At 38.4% G+C, this 18,019-nt stretch overlaps 1 protein-coding gene across 6 annotated transcripts in view; it reads right to left on the bottom strand.

The window, feature by feature from the left end:
* The window catches only part of AGBL1 (AGBL carboxypeptidase 1), a 798,986-nt gene that overhangs the window by 657,018 nt on the left and 123,949 nt on the right, over positions 1-18,019 (bottom strand). The gene's annotated exons all lie outside the window — the stretch shown is intronic.

Here is an 18,019-nt window from a genome sequence, read left to right as displayed (position 1 = left end):
ATGGTATTTTGAAGTGGTTCTTTGGGAGGTAATTCAGATTAGATTAGGTCATGAGGGGTGGGGCCCCTATGATGGTATTAGTGTCCTTACAAGAAAAGGAAGAAAGATCTTGGTAGCACACCTTCACTGGCTCCGCCTGTGATACCCTCCACCATGTTATGATGCAGTGAGAAGGCCTTTACCTGATTCTGGGGAGAAGTGGGGGCCATGCTCTTAGACTTCCTAGCCCACAGAATCATGAGCCAACTAAAGTTCTATGCTTTATAACTTACTCAGTCTCAGTTATTTTGTTGTAACAACAGAAAACAGACTTAAAACACCTACCCAAAGGGCAGAGGAAAACTTCACTTGCTTTGAGGGCAATATAGTGTAGTTCTAGGAGGCAGAATTCTGTTTGCTTTAATTTATATATTCTGTATGGCCCTGGCAACTTATCTTCAAAGACTATTAGGTAATGCTGTATTCCCACCATCTCCAAGTATTGGGAAAAGAAGCCAAGGAAACTACATTGTCCTTCCAAGTTTACACAGACATGTAAGCAGAGCTGGAACCCCAAATCCAGGAATCCCATACCCAACTCTGCTTCCTCCCGTCTCCAGAATCTCTCCATGGCCCTGTTCTCACCTCTGCCTAGCTGAAGAAAGACAGTTCTCTTTGCAATATGTTATCTAGTATTAGAATCAGCAGTAAAAAGAAAATGAATAAATAAAATAAAAAATAGAAATGCAGTACATGAGATACCACTGCTTCCTATAACCTACAAAAGAGCCCTGTAACAACAAAGACCTCTAACACACAGGTCCCAGAGTAGACCCACAGCGGATGACACCTCAGCTGAGTGAGTCCAACACAGGGCAACCACAAAAAAAGGTAAAACTGGCTTCCATGGAGGGACTGCTCCATTTATTGTTCATAACCAAGTTTTCCTCTAATCAACATTCACTCCTGCAGCCCCATTCCTACAACCCCATAGGGATCTAGCAATAATAGATTGCTCCATTGAGGGTATTGCTAGAAACCTAAGTGTAAAACACCCAGGTGCTGCAGTGCATAGGGCCTAGCTTGAGCTAGAAAATCAGTATCTTGGGAAAAATAGATCAGCAAAATTAATTTCACCCAAAGGGGTTGGCAGAGAAGAATGACAGTATGAAAACAGTAAAAGAATGAGGATGTTCCAAGCAAGACACCTAACCCAAACTCCAATCACTGGCTGGGTCTATAAGGTTAGTGACCTGACACTTCTGGTTTGCATGACACTTGCATTTTGGAGAGTTCACAGACGAGGTGATGATCCACAAGACACTAGGCTCATGAGGGACAGAGTGGAGGGGCGGGGTAGGCAGCAGGCAGACAGTTAGGAGGATGGGAGGTGATAAGGGTTCCAACCCAGAGAGAGGCAGGGAGGAGAAGGGATGGGTTCAAGGGATGTCCACAGCTCCATGCTCAAGGCGTGGGTCTCTGACCAACAGCCTCACTTTTTCTGAACCCAGAGAGAAATGAAAAATCTCAACCCCACTTCCTGACCTCCTGAATCAGAATCCTTACTGATTCGGTCAGCTCCTTCATCGCTGTAACCAAAAGACCTGACAAGAACAATTAGAGGAGGAAAAAATTCTTTGAGGCCCACAGTTTCAGAGGTCTTAGTCCATAGACAGCTGACTCCATAGCTCTGGGCCCAACATGAGGCAGAACATCAAAGGGCATGGCAGAGTTAAGAGGCTCAGGACATGGCAACAGGAAGCAAGAGAGCTCCCCTCTCCAGGGACAAACTACAAACCCCAAAGGCATGCCCCCAGTGACCCACCTCCTCCAGCCACACCCTACCTGCCTACAGTTACCACCTAGTTAATCCAGACCAGTGGATTAATGCCCTGATTAGGTCAAGGCTCTCATATTCTGATTACTTCACCCCTAAACTTTCTTGTGCTGTCTCACACAGGAGCTTTTGGGGACACCTCGTGTAAACCACAACACTCTAACAGATCAACCCTATACATTTGTACATTGAAGATTGGGAACAATTGGTTTAGAGGATTGTGTAAATTCGGCTTGGTTACTCTTTTATTATTGAAGAGGATATTCAAGGTAACACCCAGATTTTAACACTCCAGAGAAAGTACCAAATAACATGCTAATACAACAGTGACTTCATATGATATGGTCAATATCACATTACTCAAATAATTGAAGCCGATTCCTGAAAGGTCAGAAAGATTTGTTTCTTTACAGCTCATAATTGGGGGATCCATGTTTAATGCAATAAAAGGCACATTTTATAATAATGATGGAGATAAGATTTGGGGTCAAAATCTAGTATTCTAAAGAGTTCAGATTCAATTCTGTAGATAATAAGACATCATTTTTTAAAAAATCAAAGTGATGTGGTATCAAAGATGGAAAAGTGAGAGGAAGGTTACTAGCAAAGAATTAACAAGATTTGATGAAAGGTCAGTTATGAAGGGCAAAGAAAGAGGAAGAGTCAGTGATGGTCTGAAACATTTAGACTTATCTTAGTGGGAGAATAAGAAAACCACTAACAGACCAAGGAAGGAAACTGTTTCATTTAGAGAAAGTTACTTTGGCTTGGGACATGCCAAATTCAAGGTGATGATCACCAACCATATGAAAGCCACATGAAACTACAAAATGCTGTTGGACTCCTATAGAGTTTCAGAGGGTAACCAGATTTGGGAATAGATACTTGTGAATTCCTACAGTGGCAACAATAGTTGTAGCCAGGGGAGCAGGTGATGCCTATGAGAAAATTCAACCAAGAGCAGAAGAGAGGGCTGACCCAGGAAAGCATCAGCACCAGGGGGCAGGAAACCCACAGTTCAGGAAAGAGGAGGAGCCTGGCAGAGTTCAGTTTTGAAAATGACAGTCAATAGGCTCAGTGTTTTTCAAACTGCAAATTGTGACCCAATCATGAGTTGCACAATCAATTTCATAGGCAAGCACTAGCTCCTGTAATAAAATGAAATAAGTTGGAATGGAATCGAATATATTAGAATCATGTAGCAAAGGTTAGTGGTAATCTGGGAAACTTTAACATCAATACACATATATGCATATGTGTGCTTACTTGAGAATGTAATATAAATGCTTTCCTTAAAAAAATCTTGTAAACACGTTTTTTAGTATCCATATAAGATCTGAATATGAAGTGTCTGAAATCAAGTAGTGAGCCAGCTGAAGACCCTGTTCCCTGTGATCCCTGATAGTGCCTGGGAATCGGCACCAGACCACCATGTGAATTTGTCCAAGTGGCTCTTTGATTTTGGTGAACTCAGTAGAGCTGGTCCACTGTCTGAGCATTGTGTCTGCTGCTATCCTTCTCCTTCAGTTTAGCACCAAGAAAGAATAAAGCCATCAGAATTTAGGCAACTGCTTTATCAACAAATGGCCACATCTACAAGAGGCAAAATTTAAGATGATAAAGTTTAAATGAATAAGAAAATATTCAGTAACTTCCACCCCAAGAGACCAAGTCCACTGTATTGAGCAAATGAACTCAAGTCCCTAGTGCCTTTGGGGTGCTGCACTGTCTCTTGCTGGATGGACACCTGGCACTCCTAGTTCCTAAGGTCCACTGATTTTAGAGAAGAGTACAGGGAGGGCACTATATTCTTGAAGTTTAAGCCAATACCATCATCCCACATTGTTTGTGCTTCCTAGTGGGCTATAAGGCAGAAGTAGCAAAATGTTGTTCTCCATCCAATTTTCCAGTTTCCATTGATGAATGGACCATTTGAGAAATGGCTACAAAACACCTTGCCCCAAAGAACTATTACAACAGTCAAAAGCAAAGTGGAACAGCCTCCATTCTACCCATTTTCACAACTCAGGATGGCCCAGTCAAGATTCTAGATGTCAAAGAGGACTTCCACCCTCCTCCTCAGAAAAATCTAAGTTTAGACCATTAGCAAATTCATAAATATTCTCTTGTCAAGAATTTACAAAAAAAAAAGTCGAAGAGTTACAACAATTGGATTTACTTATTCAGTTTGCAACACATTTCAAAAGCCTTTATAACAGAGTCTTTAATAATTATCACCATCATTTTGGGAGGCCCTATAATGCCAAGTACTGTGCTGTGTCATATATACATCATTTCATATATATATATATATATATATATATATATATATATACACACACACACACATATATATGTATATATGTAAATTTATATTTATATATGCAGATGTATACATATATATGCACACACACAAACACACACACACACACACACATATATATATACATATATATATATATATATATATATATATCAGATATATACCAACATTTCATCTTCATAGGAATGACAGAGGATGAAAGTTCTGTTTTACAAATGGCTGCAAAAAAACTTCACAAAGGAAAAATAACGCACCCAAATCCAGTATGTTATCAAGAGGCATATTGAGACTCAAGCCCACTTCTGCCTAACTCTAATTCTAGTGCTCTTACCTTCTCTCTACTTTAAACATAAGGCTAGAAGACAATTAAAATGTCTTCAGGGCAATTTCTTTATTCTTCATATAAGGGTGGGTACAGTTCAAGGTTGGGTGGCTGATAAAAGGTCATAGGATTGTGACCTCACAGGACCAGTGAAGCAAACTTGTCCCCCTTGAATGCACTGTCTAACTCTGAGTTTCACATGGCAGTTTGACCATAACTTCTGGGGATTTAGACATTTCGTGGTGGTCATGGAGATAAGGATGGAGGACCCTATTAGAACCAAGTTACACAAGTACTTAAATGTCAGGGCTGAGTTGCAGAATTAGGAAGAAGAGGGTTTGAGTTTGAAGCTTGGGGCAGTCTCTTTTCTGCTTCTGGATTCCAACTTTACTTGATATCTCCAAATCTGATAATTCCATTGTTTGGAAAGTAGACATGCTAAGATTCAACTGGTTGAATGGTGCAAAGAGTGAGATAGAGTCAAAATTAAATTATACTGAACGCCTACCATACTCCTTCAAATGCAACATCGACTCCAACAGCATCACTGGATCATGGAGGGTGGAACAAGACAGAGTGAGGAAACAAGTAACCTTCAGAGTTGTCATCTGCGAGTCAGGAGATGACCTTGGAGGGAAATGGGTTTCTGTCCCTGTATCCATAGAAGAAACAAAGTGTCTAGACTGTCTTTTAAAAGTCAGATGTCCTATAACTCAGGACATTAGTTATCTACTGATTAATTATCTACTCCTGTATAATAAGTTACCATAACTTTGGACTTAAAATGACACCCATTTATTATCTCACAGCTATGTGGGGCAGGATAGGTATGTATGGCTTGGGTAGGTCTTCTTCTCAAGGGTCTCACAAGGCCAGTCTTCATCAGGAGGCTCAACTTTCAGGATCTGCTTCTTGACTCAAACAGGCTCTCAGCCAAATGAATTTCCTCACAGCAGGAGGGCTGAGGACCCTGGCTTCTAGGCGCCCATGAGTAAAGACCACTCTCAGACTGTAGAGGTCAACTGCAGTTCCTAGAAGCCACCTGCTATTTCTTGCTTATATGGGCTTCCCAACATGACTGCTTACTTCATCAACAGGGAGTGTCTCTATGCAATATTTACATAAGACAAACATCACAGAACAGAACATACACACAAGGTGACATGCCCTCACCTTTGCTATTTTCTAGTGTTTAGAAAACTCAAAGGACAAGTCATAAACACAAGGAGGTAGAGATCATGTAGGCCACCTAGAGTCAGTCCAATACCCAAAACTTCTTGCAATCTTCAGCACATTCAGATAGCAGGATCCTAACATTCTTCTCACCAAAACATGACTCTCCCCAGAGTGGAACAACTATTTTCTCAGAGGCTGAGCATGTGTCCTTCAACCTTCCTTGCCCCCTTCCCCTCTCTATCACTGCTCACACAAACACCCCCAATTAACTTCCAGAGAGTTCTTAGGTTGTCCATTCTGTGTGATTCCTGCTGTCACCCCCCTAGTCCAAGCATGTAGGGATCTGATATATCACTGAAAAATGTGGTTTCTAGAGTTATTGGTCCTTGGTTGAAATTTGCATTTTAATTTCCAGTATAATAAATGCATATTAGCTACCGAACCATTTTAGGTATATTATAAAATTCAGTTAAGCAATGAGAAATAGAATACATTAAAATCACCCAAATATCTCTCATCTAACTGTCGGTATAGCCTCAGAACTAATCCATCCATATCCACTCTAGGTCCCCCTTCAAACTGTACTTCTGGCTGCAATAGCATGATTGTCTCAAGAGGAACATGACTAGGGCACCCTCACACTGTTATCTTGCTCTTGGATAAAAATTCAAGTGGGAAACATGGACAAAATGTTCTAACAACTGGCGCCTGCTCTGCCACCCTCTCCGGGCTCATCTCACACCACTCTCTCTTCTTTCTGTACTTCTGCCCCTCTGGCCTTTTGCCAAGCCTCAGAACATGCTCCTTTAACTCATTCTTGGTCCTTGCTAACGCTATCGCCTTGAAGGCTCTGCATCTTCTCCTCCTCCTTTACCTATAGCTCATACTTCACCCTTTACATTCTATCTAGTATGTGGTTTCCTCAGGAAAGATTTCCTTGATCCCTAGTCCTTTGTAAGTATATGTCTTTTCCCCCCTTTCCTTATTACACAATTCAGTTCATAATTATTCACTCCTTTTGTGTGATTATTTTATGAATAATCCCCTTCCAGTCCCCAAGCTCTGAAGAATAGGAAACACTTTGTTTCTCATTATTTTATCCCCACCACTAAATAGTGTTTAGTATAGAACATCACCAAATATTTGCTGAACTTTTTTTCCAAAGGCTAGAAGCTTGTCTAAGAGCTTTATGTATGTTATTCATTCATTTGAGAAATGTTTATTGAGCACCAACTATATGCCAGAACTAATCAACAGAAAAAAAATATTCCTGCACTCAGAGTTTATAGTCCTTCGTATTAAGATGAAAGAATAGTTAAAAGACAGTAGTATTTTTGAAAAGTACATGAAATTAGCATTCTAAAATGTGATATATGCTACAAAAAAAGAAAAAAAAAACCAAACATGGTAAAGAGATCAGCTGTGCAAGGATGAGTTGTAAGTTCTGAAGGGTTTGTTGGAGTAGGCTTCATTGAGAAGGAGTATCTGAAGAGGAGGGAGTTGTCATGCAAGTATCAGGATAAAGTGCATGTTGAGCTGAGAGGACAGACAGCCAGACTGTGGTGATGACAAGCCTGACCTATCCAAAGTGTCAAGATCTGAACAGGATTACAGAACCTGGGAGCACAGGAGTGGAAACTGAGGAGAGGAGCAACAGGTGTCATTCATGTAGAGTCTGGTAAGCACCGTAAGCCTTCACTCTCAGCAAAAGACTCACTACATGTTTGAAGAAGATTTTTCTGGCTGTAGTACTTAAATAAAAAGAGAATCTAGGAAGATAAGACTAGAAGCCAGATACGGGCACGAAGTTATGTGGAGAAACGTAGCAGACTCAACATGGGGCATATACAAAAAGTTATACACAGTGATCAACTAGAGTTTAGTCCAGGAATGAAGGGTTGGTTTAATGTCCAAAAATAATCCAATGCAATAATCCTCCATAATAATTAAATACAAAAATATAATCATACCAACAGATACAGAAAAAAGCATTTGATAAAATTTATCATGCTTTCATTAAAAAATCATTTGACAAATTGGAACAAAATAAATCTTCCTTAACCTGATAAAAGGAGCTATTAAAAATTCACAGCTAACATAATACTTAATAAGAATGACCAAAGGCTTTCCCCCTAAGATCAGAATCAAGATAAAGATATCCATTCCACCACCTCTGTTCAATATTGGCAATTCTACCCAGCACACTTAAAAATAAATAAACAAATAAATAAATGACATGCAGATCAGAAAAGAAGTAAAACTATCTCTATATACCATGTTCTTAGATATTGAAAATCTTAACCCATTAAAAACTATTAGAACAAATTATTTGCAATATAGAAAAGACAAAAGATCAATATACAAAAATTCAATATAGTAGCAATGAATAGTTCAAAATGCATTTTTTAAAACTCCCATTTTTCATAGCAGGAAAATAAATATGCAATTTTTGGTAATGACAGAGATTCAAACTTATACACTGAAAACTACAGAATATTATTGGGGGGGAAAGTAAAGATTTAAATAAATAGAAATCACAGAAAGGTAATGTGTCACCTGACTACTGCAATAGCCCCATCATTGATGCACCCATGTCCACACTATGCCCCTTTCAAACTATTCTTCAGGGTACAACTAAAATGATCTTCTCAAAAACATGGATACATCTTGAACTTACAGCTAATAGGATTTCATGATAGATTTCTGTGAGAAGTAACACTAGCTTGGTCACTTCTCATGACAACAGTCATTTTGCTGATGAAGAGACTAACAAAGGCAAGTTAACCTGCCAGAAATAGCCACTTGAGACAGGAGCAAAGCTGGAGCTTGGTCTCATATCTCTTTGGCCCCCCACTGTCCAGTGAGCTTCCTCGGGGAGTTTTCAGGAAGAAAGAAGGAGGTGGCTCTGGAATTAAACTCTACAGCCATGTTACAGTTGGCAGTGGGAGGCAGAGGTGTTACAACCGAAAGTGATAAAGAGGAATTAGCTAAATAAGTAACAGGTGGATAAAGCAGGAGGCCCTTTCCACGGATTGAACCTATCACCAATGAGCAAAGACACCCAGGATACCATCTGCTACAGCTCCGGCCTCCTGCATGGCTTGAGAGGGACTAGCAGGATGGATAAAATTACATGCATGGGAGGGCACGTGTGCACATACCCACTCACACACACTCACATGGATGGGTGATCCAGGAAAAGGAATCACACGTGGTACTTGCTGAGCACCATTTTCAGGGAGGAGCAAACAGAAATGAAAAGTGAGATGGCTCCAGGATAGTGAAAGGAAAGAAAAACCATGAACATATGGTACAAAGGTTGAACTGAATCCTGTGCCCAGCATGGAACTTGTCCATTTCTCTCTGGAAAGAAAAAGAAAAAGAAACACACACACACTTGACTCTATCCAGATGCTGTCAAAGACAGCTCATGAGAGCCATCATTAATCATGGGAAATTGTTGTAAGAGAGACTGAAATCCAGACCTCAGGCTGGTTTGGTTAATAACACTCAGCAGGGACAGAGACAGAGGATGGCTACTTCTTTAATTATACAAGCCTGCCATAAAGGCTGTGGAGACCCCACCCTGCCTGGCTTGGCATATGCAGCAACTGTGCAAAGGGGAAATGGTTTTGAATTGCTCCCAAATTCATGGGCAACACCATCAGAACAAGAACTTGGCCAAAAGGTTTTGAGAATCCCCAGCAGCAAGGAGGGAAAAACTAATGTTCAGGAAGAAAGCAACAGATTGGAATTGCAATAAGCTCTCACAAACAGAAGAGTCTTTCTACATAGGGGTATGACTCTCAAATTAGCACTAAACCAGGCATGGTATGTATTCCCAGTGACTGAAGAGGCTGAGGCAAGAGGATCAAATCAGCACTTGAGGTATATGTTACCTTTGAACTTCCTTAAATTATTCATAAACTCAATATGCAAGGATGAGTGACCATAATCCTATACTATAAAAAGTATATATAAATGCAAAATGAATAAAGTATATAATTAAGCATATACATGCAAAATAAAATTTACAGAATGTTTGCTATGTGACTGTAATAGAATAATTGCTACAACACCATCTAGTTGAATTCTTATAAGTTAAATATACATATGATGCCATCTACTCTTGAAATATTGGAAGCATAGAAGGAAAGATACCATATTCAACGTCAATGCATAACTCAAAGTAAGCACCCAATACACATTTTTCAACTTGATGAATAAATAAAAATGTATCTGGTTTTGCTCTATCTAAAGGGCAGAGCAAAGATGAACTTCACTGTTATTTGGCCTATTTGATTGAGACAACAGGGCCCCATATATGGTACCAGGCTTAACACTTCCTAGCACTAGTACAACTAGCACTTCAAAGGGTTGTCATTCACACAAAGACCAATATCATGTGACTCATTCCATTTATGGGAGCTTCCTACAGTAGGCAAATGTGTAGACACAGAAAGTAAACTAGAGACTACCTAGGGCCAACAGAGAGGTAACTGGGATGTTGCTGCTTTAATGGCTACAGAGCTTTGTTTGGGGTAATAAGAAAGTTTTGGAAACAAATAGCAGTGATGGTTCTACAATAGTGTAGAGGTAATTAATATCACTAAAATGCACACTTAAAGTGATTAAAATGGCCAGTAATGTGTTTTATATATTTTACCACAATAAATGATTAATAAAAGTTGTTGTTGGATCTGATGATGAGTCATCCCTCTTCAAAAAAAAAAAAAATGCATAGTCTCTGTGAAAGAAGGATAAAGGTGTGGCAGATCTACAAAGTGCTCTTTCATTTGGCAGGACATGGAAAAACACCAAGAAAGTTCACCACTACACACTGGGACCAGTGATTCTCAAACCTGAGTGTGCATCAGAATCCTTGGAGGACTTTTTAAAAACAGAGTGGTGGGGGCTCCCTGTCCTCAGTTTCTGACTCAGGAGGTCTGGGGTGGGCCTGAGAAAATGTACTTCTAACAACTTCTTTGAAACACACTTATGAAACACTGACCCAGGCTACAAGTGCTCCCTATATTTCTCCAAGGGACATTGTCAGTAAGAAATAAGAGAGGGACTCTGGAGCCATTTTTCTTCCAGAAAAGATGCTCAAGACCCTCAAGAATGCTTCCCCATAGTGCTCTGGTTGCTGGAACTCCAAGGAAAGATTTTATAAAGTTCTCTCTTTCTTAACTAAAATTAAGAAGAGATGCTTGAGTTTGGAGGTGGGTAGAGTTTGAAAAATGAGGTGTCCCCCAACAGCTCCTGTCAATGCAAAAAATATTCAAGATAAAATGACTGGGTTGTAGGCATGGCTATAGGAGGTGGGCCATGGGGGATGTGCTCTGGAAAGGCTGTTCTTTCTGTAGCCCCTTTCTCTCTCCCCACTCCCCCTCCTCTCTCCTTCCTTGTTGCCATGAGCTTTCTTCTGCTGTGCCCTTCCCCCATGATGTGCTGCCCCACTGTGGGCCCAAAGCAGTGGAGTTGGCAGGCTCTGGACTGAGACTTCTAACACTGCAAGCTCCAAATAAACTTTTCCTCTTCTAAGTTGGTCTTGTCAGGTATTTTGGTCACAGAGAAACAAAGGAAAACTAAAAAGGGGGGACTCCTGTCTAAAGTCTGAGGTTCTGAACAGCAAGGGCAGTTATTCATTTCTATTCATTTCTATTCACTATGATTTGGTGCTCATTCCTCAATTAACAGGATTGGTGAGCATGATTGTGGGCATCCTTGCACTGTTTATCAATTTCAAAAATCAAGATCTTCAATAAAACCAAGATGATAGTCCAGGTACAGTGGCACATGCCTGTAATCCCAGCAGCTCAGGAGGCTTAGGCAGGATGATTGAGAGTTCAAAGCCTGCCTCAGCAACTTAGCTAAACCCTAAGCAATTCGGTGAGACCCTGTTTCTAAATAAAATATTTTTTTAAAGGGCTGGGGATGTAGCTCAGTGGTTAAGCGCCCCTGGGTTCAATTCCTGATACCTCAGATGATTAGACTCTCACCCTGCAGAAAACTCAATCAAAGTCGATCAAAGACCTGGGAATAATTTGACTAGAAACTGCAACTTCTAGAAGAAAATATAGGCCCAACACTTCAACATATTGCTACAGGAACAAACTCCCTTAACAAGACTCCTAAGGCATAAGAAATAAAACTAAAATCAATAAGTAGGACACCATCAAATTTAAAAGCTTCTGCACAGTAAAGGAAACAATTAAGTGTATGAAGTGAAAGCCTACAGAATGGGAGAAGACCTTTACTGCCTGCACCTCAAATAGAGCATTAATATTCAGAATATAAAAACAACACAAAAAAACTTAACACCAAAAAAACCCCAAATAATCCAATTAATAAGTGAGCAAAACAACTAAACAGATACTTCTCATAACAAGAAGTACAAATAACCAACAAATTTATGAAAAAAATGTCCAATATCTCTAGCAATTAGGGAAATACAAATCAAAACCACCTTGAAACTTCATCTCCCTCCAGTTAGAATGGCAATTTTCAAAAATAAATATAACTCATACATTGTTGGTGGGACTACAAATTAGTACAAACATGGTGGAAGGCAGTATGGAGATTCCTCAAAAACTAGGAATGAAACCACCATATACCCAGCTATCTCACTCCTTAGCATATATTCAAAAGATCTAAAATCAGCATACTACAGGGACACAGCAACATCAGTGTTTATAGCAGCACAATTCACAATAGCCAAGCTATGGAGTCAAACTAGGCAGCCCTCAACGAATGAATAAAGAAAATGGAATATATATCCCACATTTTTATTTATATACATATATAAACATATATCTGTATATATCCCATACACTAACACAAATAGCATATTACTCAGCCATAAATAAGAATGAAATTATGTCATTTGCTGGAGAATAGATGAAACTGAAGACCATAATGTCAAGTGAAATAAGCCAGACCCAGAAAGTTATGTGGAAACTATTCTAAAATAAGGGGAGAGAAAAGGAAAAAGGTAGGGGGCAGTGGATTCTATCAAAATAAAGGAAAAATCAGGGGAGAAGAAGAAGGGGACTTAGGGGGGAAGAGGGACAGGATAAGGGAAAAACAGCAGAATGAATCTGACCTAACTTTCATTCATATATATGAATAGACTCCAGTCAACCTCACTATTATGTACATCCATGAGACTAATTCTGTTTTAAAATGTAAATAAATAGCAGAAAGATCAGCAGAGTAGAGGTACCAGAGCAGGGGGAAGGAGGAGGGGGAAGGTAAAAGGAAGTACTGAGGACTGAATTGGAGCAAATTATATGCCGAGCATTTATAATTATGTCAAAATAAATCCTAAAGTCATATATATATATATACACATAAATCAATAAAATATATATAACATAAATCAATAAAAAATGAAGGAAAATTTAAAATAAAGGGAAAAATTCAAAGATAGGGAAGACAAGAAAATGGCAACCCCCCATGTCTTAAAGGATGGAATTTACTACTAATAAAGCCCATCAATGACTAATCCCTCAGAAAACTGCAGACACTGTGCTACTAAAATTCCACTCCACACACCATTGTTTTGCTCCACCAGTGGGAACAGCAAGTCCTCCTGTTCTCTGGGAAGCCTCATCTTTGTCTTCTCCATCTAGCACACTCCTCCTCACCCACCTACCTACCTTACACCTAGCTCAAACTCCAGCCCCCACATGAGCTGAGTTCCAGGCTCTTTGAAGTTCTTCCTCTGAGTTCTCATCCCACTTTCTAATTTCCTTTATTATAACATTTTCCATCAACATGAAAAAATTCATTTATATATCAAACTCCACATTAGGCTAGAAGCTCTTTGAGAACAACACATACAATCTCTACAGCTTGAACAGTTATCATGGCACCTGCTACAAAGTAATTTTTTAATTAAGTAAATAATTGAATAAGTTGCACCAGGGTCAGGCTCAACTTAAATATGCCTCAATATTAACCACACACCCTCTGGAAATTACAGAAAGTAAGTGATGTTGCAAATAAGATTTTTTTTAAAGGAAAAAAGTTCTCTTTACAAATCTAAACAAACTCATACCATATGATTCAGCAATTGTACTCCTTGGCATTCACCCACATAAGTCAAAAGCATGTCCACTCAAAAAAACAGCATACACATATTTATAGACTTTGTTCATATTTGCCAATATTTTGAAGCAACAAAGGTGTCCTTTAGAAGGTGAATATATAAATAAACTGTAGTACATCCAGACAATAGGATATTATTCAACACTAAAACGAAATGAGTTATCAAGCCATGATAAGACATAAAGCAAACTTAAATGCACATTTCTGAGCAAAAAAAAAAGTCAATCTGAAAAGGCTACATTCTGTATTTTCCCAACTATATAGCATTCACTGGAAAAGGCAAATTAAGGAGATAGGAGAAAGAACTGTGGTTTACAGAGGTTAGGAATAGAGGAATGAATAGATGGGGTATAAAGGAATTTTATGGCAGCAAAACTCTGTATGATATTATTATAGTTGAAATATGTCATTATAAGTTTGCCCAAACCCCTAGAATTTACAACACAAGAAGTGACTCCTGTTTTTTAACTATTAGAATTGGGGTAACAATCATGCGTCAAACTAGTTTCACTGATTGTAAAAATGTACCATTCTGGTGGAGGGTATTGATAAGGATAAAAGCTATGTGGAAAATTTTTGTACCTTCTGCTCAATTTTGTTATGAGCATAAGATTTTTCCTTTTAAAAAATTATTAAAAATAATAAAAATGAAAATAAATAGGGCTGGGGATGTGGCTCAAGCGGTAGCGCGCTCGCCTGGCATGCGTGCGGCCCGGGTTCGATCCTCAGCACCACATACCAACAAAGATGTTGTGTCCGCCGAGAACTAAAAAATAAATATTAAAAAAAATTCTCTCTCTCTCTCTCTCTCCTCTCTCACTCTCTCTTTAAAAAAAATAAATAAATAAATAAATGAATACCAGAGGTTAGTTAAAAAGGTGTGAGAAATAGCAAGTCTTTGCATAAACAAAGAATAAATAGAAGAGAAGGGCGGGAGGGAGGAAGGTAAAGAAATCCAAGAAAGAAAGGCAGGCAGACATGAGAGATATGGGCTTCATTCAAAGTAAACTAAGAACACAAATTCATTTTCCCTCTTGAGAAGCTCCATTAATTTCAGAGTGGACATACACAAACAAATAACTCCGTAACAGTGGAGGCAATGGGAGGGAGAGGTCATCAGTCAACCAAACATTTCAACAAATTTTTGGAAGAAAAGAATCATAGTAAACCTACTGACAGATGTAACAGGGATGAGGAAGTGTCAGTCCATAAACAGCTGTATTGGAGTAACAAAAGATGCTGAAGTCCAGGTAGGAGTCAATCTATGTCAATCAGAAACACATAAAGCCTTGGGACAAAATTCTATCCAACCACCTTCACTCATCTGAAACACCAGTTTCTAAGACTTGAGAAATATATGAGCATCTCATAAATAAAAATAATATTTAGTTTACCAGTTTCAGAAACAATGACCTGAGAAGCAGCTAGTTTCATGAAAATATTCTGAGATGTAATTTATCAGTTAAAATATTTATCAGTTACACAAAGCTATGTGTATGTGTGTGTGTATATATATATATATATATATATATATATATATATATATATATATATATATTCAAATATTCAGTAAGATGGCACACTATGACTTTGTTTAAAGTTCACATACGAGTGTTAGTTCCCCACTTTTAGATCCCTCTCAGCATCTTGGTGACTTTTAAATAATAATTTGTGCACTTGCCTCAGCCACTTCATGCAATCATTAACTTCTCCAGGGCGGATTACTCTGATAACCCTTGCAATACTCAGGCTTCTCCTATGGTCTCCAGGGATCTTATCTAAATAATTTTTTTTTTTTTTACAACTTTCAGGTGTGCAGGATGAAGAGGAAGATTTCAAATATGGTGGGCCAGCCTCTTTACTTGGATTCTCAGAAACATGATAGCAAATAAGATCACTGAACCTTTGCTATTTTAAAAATTCTGAAGTGTTACCCCCAACATAATGCAAGGTTCTGCCCAGTTTTGACAGTGGATTGGCAGTTGGTGTAATCCAGAGTAGTCCCAGTGTGACAGGTGACATAAAAAGTCCACATTTACTCATTTCAATTTTTTTTACAATTAATCTGAGATAATTTCTATTTTGCCAGAAAGAAATTAAGCCTTGGGAAGATGAACTAACTTTTTTAATACAGTTTTTCTGATCCTAAATACAGTCTAGTTCCTGGACAGTGCAACTTCTGTAGCACAATGATTTTCTTACAAGAAATGGATTAAGAAAGAAAAAATAAGGAAATGGAAGAGGTCAAGAAATAGAGTCATATGACAAAGCCCTTCCCAGTGTGCCTAACACAAGTTTAGAAGGTAGAATTATCTCACTTGGATTAAACTAATGAACTCAGATTGGCCTCTCTGTCTGCCAGCTCTTTTCCCTACATGTGCCTGTAACTAGCTGTGCCTATGTGAACTCCCCTTAAAGGTCCTTAGAAAAGAGGAAGCTTCTCACCTGTCTGACCCCATTTGGCTTTCTGAAGTAGCTGATATGACAGACCAAAATTACAGAAGCTTCATTTAACTAATATTTGTTAATTTAAAGGATGCCCTAGATTCCCAAGATGGCCCAGGAATTGACCAGTCTGTATTTTCACATAGGAATCTGGATACTATCTCATGTTGTGCCTCTGCACTTCTCTTCCCTTCCTCTCCTTCCTCCAGTCACTAGGTCTCTTTGGTAGTACCTGAGGAGGGGGGAGATGAACATTAGCTGCCATCACCAGTCCATTGACCAAGCTTTCTCAGTGAACTGTGTTGAGAGGAAAAGGAATAATCGACCTCCTGAGTCACAGAACTATGGGAGGACATCACTCTGGGAGTTGCAATATGTCTAGCAGGCATTTTCCATTTAAGACAGCTCCTACTCTGCAGTCAAATGTCAGATATGACTGCAGGACATGACAGGGACTTGATATATGTAGATTACATGAACAGAACGATGATAGTAAAATAGCATCCTTGCATCAATGTCTTACCTGAGGTTGCCTTCATAGGCATGAGAGCACAAGAACTTCTTCCTCTATTTAAGTGTACAGAGAGAAGGTTTGGACATATGACATGATCTTCTACATGAACATCCTCAGTACTTTTCCTGGATCTTGACTGATCCCTGGACAAATCTACAGTAGATCTAGGACATGGGTAGCCTGAACTATTCCTATGCATTATTAAGATTACATTCACCAAGCAGAGTATGATGGTAATAAAAAATATGAACTCCATTTCATAACTACAAGTATGGTGCATATTTTATCACTGAATACATATTTAATAAACTTAGGGTTATTAGCATTATTATACCATTCTCATGTGGCTTGCACTTTTAATATATGAAAATGTTTGGATCAAAGCTTGAATGAATTGTTTTTTTGTTTTTCACTTTGAAGAATACCTGATTCTTTGAAATAAAATCATGATGCAAGCACATGAAAAAAAATGGCAGCTATTACTCTAGAAAAGAAAACATATAATGCAAAATAAAATGCTATAAAATAAACAGCCTTGAACCATGAAGCATGGAGTCTAATATCTGTTATAATTTATAAGTGCCCTTTATTTAGAAAGATACCACAGATGACATAGATGAGGTATTAAAGTTTAAGTAGACTTGGGAAACATCTTTTTTCTTATTTTTTTTAAAAAAAATGGGAGAGGAAGTTCATTAAAATGTTTAAGTCACTGAGCTACCAATTTAATGATGCTAATTCGTTTTCTTTTCCTCTATGTATATGTACTGTCACCTAATATAAATCCAAGCAAGAATGAGTTTTTTAAACAAAGAATAAAAAGTTAAACTGCTTTAACTAAAAAAAATGAATTAACAGATCTTCCCAAATACTGCACCTGGGCCTCTGAACAACTGAGTCAACAGATATATATATATATATATATATATATATATGATAACTAACAGCATTTGTATGGGATCTGGATTTACAGAATAATCTTTCTGTTGGAAATCAATCCAATCCTCTAGTGAAGGCCATCCCTTGTCTATAATAAACACAACAATATCTTGGCTCTTGCAAATAGGACAGTTATGTAAACTCTCAGGCATGTTAAAATCATCCATGTTTATTTTAACAACCCTATTGGTAGGGTTAAATGGGTTTAAGGAGTAAATAGCTTTACCAGGGTGAGTTTTGTACATCTGTAGAGTGTTTGTCGATTAACAAAATTAAATTCAAATAACATAAATTTGGGGAAGTAATTTTCCTTGTAAACACTAGGTAAATTTTTGTAAACTTTTCTGGGCAGGGGTCAGAATCATTTATGTT

This window comes from Spermophilus citellus, assembly GCF_964194105.1.
Source record: "Spermophilus citellus genome assembly, chromosome: 4".
In the NCBI taxonomy this organism is placed as follows: domain Eukaryota; kingdom Metazoa; phylum Chordata; class Mammalia; order Rodentia; family Sciuridae; genus Spermophilus; species Spermophilus citellus.
Note: the sequence above shows the minus strand (reverse complement) of the source record. Positions and strands in the feature narration are given on the sequence as shown.